Raw genomic sequence first — 11,380 nt, 5'->3', positions numbered from 1 at the left:
CAAAAATTCTATAAAGTTCTAAAAATCATGAAAATTCATGTAGATATTATTTAGGGTATACTTTATCAAGAAAAATAGTTTTCTATGAAAATACTTCTTATTTTCAAAGATTGACACAAATTTGAAAACTTATAAAAACTTTAGTATTTTCTTCAAGTTTGTGTCTAACTATTCAATGATGATCACTATCAAAAGATAGTCTTCACCAAGCTTTTCCAAAAACATTTTAAAAGATTTTCAAAGCCAATATCCAACCATGTTCTTTGGGCTCAATGCACATGACTTATACATTAGCTTTCCCAATGATTGGAAGACGCATAACTATGTGTTTTGATGAACCTAAAACTCAACAAGATGCACTAAATCAACATCTTGAGTTTTGTTCACCATCCTAACATCTCACTTGTATCTAATGTGTACTAAAATGCATACAAGTCACCTTATGATTCTTTGTGAGATATATATTTGGTTTTGCCCTAAACTAAGGGATCATGCATATCTATCTAGGCATTAAGAGACTTATGATCATCCGCCTAGGATGCTATTTGGTATAATCCCACTTGTTGAGATATTTACCATTCTTAATAAATGTCTTTTGTCCTTAATTACAAGGAAATTAACATAATGCATGATGATCAATGGCATACATCAAAATAAGTAATTTTCAAAAGAAAAGCATGCTATAGCTACATGATGTATGTATGACATGACATGGTATTTTTATATTTTTCATAATAATCATGAATATAAAAATAAATATGATGTCATGATATATGATGGGCAAAACAATCATGGCATTTTAGCATAGATAAAATATACCTAGATAATATATCTAAGTATCCTTAATTCTTAGCTAAACCTTAAAATTAAATCCTTGATTGCCCAATTTCATCAAGAGTGTGCCAAACCCAATTTTGACATTTCTTTTTCCCTTTCTAAATTTGTGCCATTTTAAACTAAACAACTTCCTCAAAGTATGACACATTTTACTGTTTCAAAGAGTAAATGAAATCAAATTAAGACTTAGATTCGCCTTTAGCCTTCTAAGAAAATGTCAAAACCCCAACTTGACATTTCTTATCCTTTTCTACACTGTGCCAATTTAATTCAAACATAATTCCTTAAGATTTGACACATGTTACTCTTTCCAAAAGTGATAATTTGGATTAAGGTTTACATTTCCCTTAATTTCATAAGAAAATGCTGAATTCCAAATTTGGCATTACTTTTGCTTCTCTCTAGTGTGTCAATTTAAATTATATTTAACTTCTCAAACTTTGACACATTTTTGCTCTTCAAGGCTTTAATCACATTTGATTAAAGCATGAGTTTTCTCTTAATTCCTTAAGAAAGTATCACAATTTTAACTCAATTTTTCTTATACTTTTCTTAAGTATGCCAATTTAGATTGAGTTCAACTCTTCAAATTTTGGCACATATATCACTCTTTCAAAGAGTAACCCAATAAATCTTTTCATTTTCAAAGGTTAACAATTACCTTGAAAATGCTCTCAAGTGTCAACTTTAACAAGGTTGGGTTAACTACCCTTCCAATTGGAGTTGACACTCTCTAAACCCACCTAGGGTGTAGAGAATATGCTCCTAGGAACTCAAAACCTATTGGTGCTCCTTGGATGCTCTAGATATTCCCGAGGGATGACTTCCCTAGTTACCTTCCTAAAGACCTTTCTAGGCTTCTTAGAAGCGTTGGTCACTTCTACTAGGTCACTTCTAAGGATAACTTCCCTTGTAACCTTATTTGTGACTTTATTAGGTCTTTTTGGAGCCTTAGTCACCTTTACTATATCAACTTTAGGGATGACCTCCCTTGTGATCTTCCTTGTGACTTTGTTAGACTTCTTAGAAGTCTTAGCCACATTGGTCTTGCCAAAAGGACCTTTAGGGATTCCTTCCCTAGTATCTTTGACTTGACCTCTAAACCTAGGGTTTGTCCCATAGCTATATGGAACTCTATGAAAGAAAGTCACATCCTTCTTGACTTTAGGTTTGTATCACAAACCTCTATAGTCATTGAATGGATCTTGTCTAGCTCTCCCTAGAGTTTGTTCATTTTGACCCCTAAGCATATTTTCCATTCTTGCTAGGGTCATTTCTAAGTTATCAAGTCTTGACCTCAAGACTTGGTTCTCCGTCATTAAATCCATAGATTTGGATTTTTCTTGACCCCTATGAGCATTTCTATTTTTAGGCATATATCTAAAGTCCTTAGAGTTATTGCCTAAATGGTTATCTACCTTCCTAACCTTAGGTGTGGTAGTTCTAGCATGAGGAGGAATGTATTTACCCTTAGTGTTATCATGCTTCCTACTTTCATGATAATTAGCATTAAAATAATAAGAATTATTTCTAGCATTCTTCTTATCATGTGTCAGAGGAATAGGTTCATTAAATGATACCTTAGTTTTTACCTTGGAAGCTCCCCATAGACTTGTGCTTTCCCCTTTGACTTTAGTTGGCTTCTTCCCTTTAGGACATTGACTTCTATAATGTCCTCTTTGATTGCATAAGAAGCACACAATATGCTCCTTGCTTTTGTGTTCCGTGGGACCAACCACTTTAGGGTTCTCTGTAGCCTTTAATGTCGTTTGGCTCTTCTTCTTAGCCAATTTGGGACACTTACTTTTATAGTGTCCATGTTCCCTACACTCAAAGCAAATGATATGATTTTTATCTTTAATAATTGAAATCTTTATACATTTACTTGTAGGGTTGATGTTTAATCCTCCATTTGATTTTTCTTGTAATGTAGAGATGACATCATCTTCTATTTCTTCCTCTTCACTTGAGGATGTGGACTCTTTCACTTCTTCATCTCTTGAGGATGTGGAAGATCTCTCTTCTTCCTTTTCCTCCTCGAATGTTGATCTCTCGTCAACATCGGATTGCATCTTTCCTTCCTCCTCTTCTTCGGATGTTGACCTCGTGTCAACATTGGATTGGTCCTTCTCTTCTTGGACCAATGAGCCCTTCTCCTTGAGCTCTTCCACTCCTTGGACTTGTGTAGGGTCTTCATGATAGGTAATGATCTTTTTCCAAAGATCACTTGCATTGGTGGTTTCACCTACACTCAACAAAATATTAGAAGGTAGTAAATTATGCAAAATTCTCGTTACCTCCTTGTCTGCCTCCAATTGCTCTTGTTGCTCTTTGGTCCAATGCCAAGGTCGAAGGCATTTACCCTTCTTGTCCGTAGGAGCTTCAAATGGATCACTCAAGGCAACCCATTGGTTCCACTCCATTTGAAACCATGTCTCCAGTCGATTCCTCCAAAAGACGAAGTCTTCCTTGTCGTATGGCGGAGGAATCCGGATGTCCCATCCAAGTGGACCTCCCAAGTCCATCTCCTTCTTCCTCTAGCTTCTTGCTCTCTTGGTGGTTAGTTCGTAGAAGAGCGACCTCGCTCTGATACCAATTGTTGGGACCTTTGTGCCCGCTAGAAGGGGGGTGAATAGCGGCTCATCGCACGTTCGTCGGGTGCGTCTTGATGATGTGCAGCGGAATACAAAGACAAAAACAACCACAACACTAACACTCGGATTTACTTTGTATCCAACTCAAGAAGAGATGACTAATCCAAGGATCCACACACGACGCTATCTCCACTATGAAAACCCTTCTTCTCGGTCACAGCCGAAGGCGGAAAAGCCTTGTACAAACTCTCACACACACAAACAACTCACACAAGAAGAAGAAATACAAATACAAATACAAATAGAAACACTCTCTTCTTTCTTACTTGTTGCTTGTTGTTGCCTCTTGAAACTTGGGAATGCACCCCAAGAGCCTTTAAGAACTGGTGGAGAAGCTCGGAGAAAATCGTCGGTGAATTGCACACAAATCGCAGGAGAAATCTAGCAAAGAACTACGGAGAAAACACTCCGCCAAGGCTTTAAACAGTGCTCCAAATCGATCCAATCCATCCCCAATCGATTGCCACGTCAGCACCCAGCAATCCCAGCCGTCCATCGCTTGCAACCAGCGCAACGGTCACTTCCCAATCGATCGACCGATCGATTGGGACTACCTGAATCGATTGGTCGATCGATTCAGTGCCTTACTGTGCTCTCACGTCTGCGCGAGAGCTTCTGCTACCCAATCGATCGACCGATCGATTGGCAGCTCCCAATCGATCGTCCGATCGATTGAGAGAGCTTCTGTTCTCGCGATTTCCTGACCCCAATCGATCGACCGATCGATTGGGTCATTCCAACAATCACAGCACACTCCAATCGATCGGTTGATCGATTGGAGCCTGTTCAATCGATCGCCCGATCGATTGAACACCCTGGACTTGACTCAAACTCAAGTTCAGCTTCCCAAACTCAACTCTCGGTCAACCGTGACCTATTGGGTTTGCACGCCTAGCATTTGGCTACTCCCGACCAACCTCGAACTAGCCTTCTAGCCTCCTCCATCAGCCTTGCATCCCTCGGATATCTCCCCATCCTTCACGCCTTGCCTTCTGGAGCTTCCATCGGCCTCATCCTAGTTGTCGAGTTCTCCTCGCCAAGTCACACTAGGACTTACCTTGCCAAGACCACATGCTTGGACTTATAACCTGTGCCAAGATCACACTTGGACTTTCCAATTGTCTGGCTCCTCACCATGACTTTCTCACTTGCCAAGATCATACTTGGACTTTCCACCCTTTGCCAAGATCACACTTGGACTTTCTAATTGCCTGGCTCCTCACCAGGACTTTCTCCTTTGCCAAGATCACACTTGGACTTTTCAATTTGCCTAACCTCCAGTTAGGACTTCCACCACTACCTAAACTCTAGTTAGGACTTCCACCACTGCCTAAACTCTGGTTAGGACTTCCATACGCCTAACCTCCAGTTAGGACTTTCCATATACCTAACCTCCAGTTAGGACTTCCATACGCCTAACCTCCAGTTAGGACTTTCTCAGTCAAGTCTCCTGTCAACCTTGACCTACTTGACTTGTATTCTCATCAACCTGGTCAACCCTTTGACCATCTCCATAACCGGACGATTGCTCTAGCAATCTCCATATATTGTCAAACATCAAAACTCAAATCCTGACTCAAACTTGATTCAACTCAAACTTAGTCAAACTGGTCAAACATGACCTAGGGAAATTGCCCCAACAGGAACTTCCGAACTTATGGGTTGAGATGGTAATTGTGGAGCAGACTCCTCGAAAAATGAAGGCTCGCATGAAGATTCTTGTCTATCACTTTGCACGAATTCATCAGTATTGTGATCAAACACATAATCATCTAACAAATTAGTACTTCAATTTCTTTACACATCTAATGTTCTTGCATCAGTGTCATCTCCTAGTTCCATCGAGTATTTTCCTATAGCAGTTCAATTTTCAACTGTAATTCTTAGATCTTTATAATCCTCTAAAGTTTTTGTTCAATAATGTTCATGTTTTAGGTGAGACTGCAAAGAATAAAAAATAGTAAGTGTTAAAACTAGTCATAATTCTAATCATAAATGTAAATTTTATTATTTTAAATAGAAAATACTAACCTTAAACTAATTCTTCCATATTTCTTCAAGAGTCGTGGATTTCTTTGTCTTAGGATCCCATCGAAAACTAGAGTTATAACGCATGAGCTTACAATAGTGGTTGGACCTTAGTTTGAACCACTTTAAACGACTTTGATATTGTGTGAAAATCTTTTCAATTGTTTTTGTTTAGAGCTTATATTATTTTTGTTTCTATGCCTTTTTTGCTAAAGACTCCACTTTTACGATTTTTTTGGACAATGCAGGCGGGGGAGATGGGGATGGGTAATGAGATGTAGGAATGGAGAATGTTCCTGAAGCAACCACGGAGTGATCATTTTTCTAGTATTTCTTGAACCACATTAATTAATTACGGTAAAAAAAATCATCTAAAATCAAGCTGATTCAAGCACCCAAATGGGATGTCATTTCGGGTTAGATGTATAGGATCAAAAAGATTCTAGAGAGGAGGGGGGGGGGGGTGAATAACATTCGTCACTTTTTCAAAAATTACGAAAATACACAGCGGAAAATAAATGAATGAAAGAAGAAGTGCTAACACATGTAGTTTTACTTGGTTCAGAACCTTCGACGACTCCTACTCCAAGGCCCGTACTCATTGATGCTTTTGTTGAGAAATCACTATAAGCGCAAAAATATTACAAGAATTTAAGTACAATGTAATAAACTAAAATATACCAACAACACGTAGAGTCTAAGCTTTAGTATCGATTGTCGGAGTAGCTTTTCTGCACCGTGGAGAGCTTCTTGGAGCAACGCGTGAGAACAAAAATCAGAGTGATTGATATTCTAAAGTTGCTGCTTGAAGACCTTTATATAGGACCTCTCTGGGCACCTAGAACCACCCTCGGGCGCCTGGAGTATGTTGACGTGGCTGCACCTCATTGAAAGTTTATCCCGCAAACTTTATCCACCCCTGGGCGCTCGACCCGGTCTGAGCGCTTGGACCGCTGACGTGGTTGGCCAATCGAAGCGTACCACTACAGCCCCGTCGTTCAGGTGCCTATCCACTTGTCCGGGCACCTGGAGCACTTCTGGTTGAGTTTTGCTGAAATTTTAAGTCAAATTTGATGCCTACTATTCTCTCAACGGGAATGCGTCCTCACTGAATCTTACCTCCACTTACCAATCACATACCTCCTTGATGTTAGGCCCCTTGACCCACTAGGACTTCATATTAGATCTCAACCAATCTAGACTTCAGCCAATTATCAACCCAACTGGACTTCCTTCTGCCAGATCTCAACCAATCTAGACTTCGTGTCAACTATCAATCTAGATGGACTTCAGTCTGGTGTTTCGGTCCTCTAGACCCATCAAGTTCATATCCTATATACTTGGTAGACAAATTAGACAAACATAATATCTAATTTTAATCTATTTATCATTCATCAAAATTTGAGTTTGACCATTGGTATTAACTACACCAATAAGATAGGTTCTGATAGAATTGGTGTAAAGATTTATAAAAAAAATCCAATATTCTATTCGAATCTGAATATACTTTAAAAATTCTAAACTTGAATCTAAACTCGTATAACTCAAATAACATGAATAATTCGATTAAAATATTTTTTTTAATATTTTAAAATAATTCTTCACTTTTACCTTAATATTTCATTATTATGGTATTATATATATATATATATATCCGTATATCAGTATTTTAATTGTAAAAAATATTTAACCTAAAAAAATCAACTAAATCTTAAATTCATATCAATCTCGGTTAATCTGAATCCAGCCCAAACTTGACATAACTCGAAAACACCTCAATATAAATTCATATCAATTTCGATTAAAATATTTTTTTTAATATTTTAAAATTATTCTTCACTTTTACCTTAATATTTCATTATTATGGTACTATATATATATATATATATATATATATATATATATATATATATATATATATATATATATATATATATATATATATATATATATATATATATATATATATATCTATATATCAGTATTTTAATTGTAAAAAATATTTAACCTAAAAAAATCAACTAAATCTTAAATTCATATCAATCTCGGTTAATCTGAATCCAACCCAAACTTGAAATAACTCGAAAACACCACAATCCAAATCCAAAAATATCCAACCCGAACCTGATATTTTTCAGGTCACCTCAAATTAGTTTGTTGAGTTGGATTTATTTTTGACACTCCTACACAAATCCCACTAGATGTACCAAGTCATGTTTGCAAAATCGGGATCCTGGATTGTACAATCCTACGATCTAGAACGTTGAATCGATCCTGATTCGTACAAATTATTTTTTACAGTGGAATCAGAGCAGGATCAATGGGATCGTAGCGGGATCGATAGGATCAATGGGATCGTAACAGGATCGATAAGATCAGAATATGATCAGAGTAGAATCGATGGAAGTTCTGAGAGGTCATGGCACACCCCGAGGGTTTACTTATCCTCCAAAGTGGACGGTACCCCCTAGTGATAATATATGAAATAACTGATATCAAACCAATAAAGACCAACACATCCATCGATGCAATATAAAATCACAACTCATAATAACATATGCGTATATGTATGTATGTACATGAGAACATATTAAGTTTACCAAAAGAATAACCTCCGACATAAACATCTGATACACAATGAAAACCAAAACTATAATTAACGGAAAGAAAACCTAACAACTCATGTAGAAATCCAACTCGAGTAGAACTGGCAGCCAGAACCTCTGAGCAACACACATCCTCTATCTGCTAACCTAAAAGTCAATGGAAAAGCAAAGGTAATGAGTACAACAACTCAGTGGTAGAAAAATATAGAGCATGAATAATATATTGACAGGAGATCAAAGGGTGCAATCTCAGGTAAAATACTTATTAACCAACGTAGGTGTCCCAACATAACCACCAGCAAATCACAATATAACCAACAAGTTGGAAGTACATACAGTACATCCAAACCTGCACAAATAAATACATGACCGACATATAGCAAGTATATAACAAACACTGATTATCGGAGAACGCTCTACCACGGATGGTCCTATGAGCAGTCAGGGCAAATGACTAGTCACTGTCCGCGGGAGAATGCTCTACCACGAATGGTCCCGTAGACAGACAGGGTAAATAACTAATTACTGTCTGCAGGAGAACGCTCTACCACGGATGGTCTCATGGGCAGACAGAGTATATACCAATGGTCACTAATGACCCTCTCACCCACGCATGGGAGACAGGATATACTGACGGTCGTCGACGACTCTCTCAACCACGAATGGGAGACAATGGTCAACAGAATGTACCAACGGTTGCTAACGACTCTCTCAACCACGAATTCAATAGTCGACATGGTATAGCAACTAAGGGGTCTATTAGGATCCGCGGAATCCTGCCCTATGGTATAATTCTACTAACATATAGGCATGAGCCTATATAAATAAAGGGTCTACTAGGGTACCTGGTATGCCATATTACAATATAATTCTACTAATATATTAGCTGACAATAGACAATCAGGTCCCCAAATTACTAGTCATCTAGTGTTAATATCTCGACCAATTCTATGGAATCATCGCAGATATAACAAACAATGGAGTTAATATCAAGTAATCCTAGGGGATGATTTAAAGGGGAAAGCCTAGTGGAATACACTATCCTTCTGTTAGGGCGTGATTTCCTTCAAGTGTAGGTCAGTATAATCTCACCATCATATATGTCATTGCACCAGTATACAACTATACTACCCATAATATCAGTGCCCTGCAGACACAAGCCTAAGTATATAACCATAGTGTAATACAAATTCACAAACAAAGTTATAGGCTTAATTAACAATAAGGGTCTATTAGGATACTCAATATCCTACACCCTAGTATGAACAAAATAAACAAAGGTTTAGCAAGATGCTCAACACCCTATACTATGGTATGATCATCCTAACAAAGTCAACCCATCTACTAAGGGATCTAGCAGAATATCCAATGTCCTACGCTAGAGTCTGGTAATATCATACATACACATATAAAGACAATCATGAATAGTACTTGAGATCTACATAGCTATCAATCAATAGGTCAACATATAAGGATATAAGGACAACGATGAAGTATCAAACTCATAAGCACTACATGACAAGTTTAAAATAGGTGAGTAACTGTAGCCTCATCAGACATGACAGTAAACAATCATGCAATATAATCCAAGCTATCAAAAAGATAAACAAGATCTACCCACCTCTCAACGTTGAATGTTCTTTGATGTCTTCAAATCGAAGAGTGTATCTCTAGCTCGAATCTACACATAAAGGCACAAAGAGTATCTAAGGATCTCTAACCCATGTATCATTCTAATAATTAATCAACCTATTATTGAATATATTAATCAATATAATAATTTAATTAATCTTGATTAAGTAATCTGTCAATGAATTAATAACCTAATTAATTCATCAACTTATTTAATTCTAATAGGTTCAATTAAACCTTGTTGTTGTAATCTAATCACCATTAAACAACAATTAATAAGCTTTAGCTAACAACTTCATAATCTATTTAACACTATCCTTAATAGTTTGATTCACCTTGTTAAACACAATTAACATGATTTAATCAATAGGATAAAACATAGTAATTAAATTCGTTACCCTATAATCACCTCAGCTGCTTCCTCTTCTTCTCTGGCAGCGGTGGCAACAACATCGATGGCGGCAGGTCTGACGGTAGGCACTAGCAATTTCTTGTCGGATCAGTGGTAGCAAGAAGGGTTGCCGACGACTGGGAGCTCGCAGTAAGGAGCAAGGAGAGCCTTTCTCCTGGTTGTCAAGTGCCCTCCATGGCTACTGGAAGGCAGGCAGCCGGGAGGGCGGTCGACGTCTAGGTAGTGTTAAAGAACGCCTAGAATGACCGGTTGCGTGAGACAGCCGAGAGAAAACGCTACTGTGGCCCTCGTGCTCACGGTGGACGGCCAAGGCTTGGCCGTCGCGAAGCGGTTGCGATGTGCCCTCGGCGTTTCAACTCTAGCAGATAAGTAATGGCACCACAGCTACGATGGAGACCGAGGAGAGGGACATGGCGTCGACTGCTCACGCGTGGAGATGCCAAGGTCTGATGTGAAGAGGTGGCATGCGGTCACAGATGTGGTTCGCGAACAGGGGAGGGGAAGTCGTCAAGCGGCGCCGTCATCCTCACGACGGAAACGCTGCGTGAGTGGAGACCAGACGCAAAGAGGAGAGGGGAGTCGGCTGGCCTTCGGGATGGTCGCAGGTCTCTGAGGTGGCCGGCAGTGGGAAGGCAGCGATGCGTCGTGCGGCTGTGCGGAGGTGGGGGACGAAGCGTCGCGCAGATGAACAATGGGAGAAAGGATTTCTAATAAACTTACACCCTGTTTGGAAACAACTTAAGTGAAGGAATTGAATTGAATTCCATTAGGAATTGAATTCTGGCAGGAATTGAATTCAATTCCTATGTTTGGAATGGATTAGTTAATAATAGAATTGAATTGAATTCCTTAATTTGGAATCTATTTGAATTGAATTCCATTCTTATACATTTACCATTTTATCCTCATAAGTAATCATTTAATAATCAAGTTAAGTATTAGAGAATAGGAAGAAGGGATTGCACAGTTAAGACAACAGTATGAAGAAGGTGGCGCACGGGAGAAACGGTGCAAGGAGAAGTTTTCGACACAAGGAGAAACGACACATGGGAGAAAGGCAGGAGAAAACAAGAGAGTCGGCAGATGAGAAAAAGGGTTTTAAGTTAAAAGGGTAATTAGGTAATTTTAGTTGTTCATGGTAAATTCCTATCCAAATCTGACCATTTGAGGTCTGATTTACTATTCATGTTTTGAATGGAATTGGAATTGAA

The sequence above is a fragment of the Zingiber officinale genome, chromosome 6B, assembly GCF_018446385.1.
Source record: "Zingiber officinale cultivar Zhangliang chromosome 6B, Zo_v1.1, whole genome shotgun sequence".
NCBI lineage: Eukaryota > Viridiplantae > Streptophyta > Magnoliopsida > Zingiberales > Zingiberaceae > Zingiber > Zingiber officinale.
Note: the sequence above shows the minus strand (reverse complement) of the source record.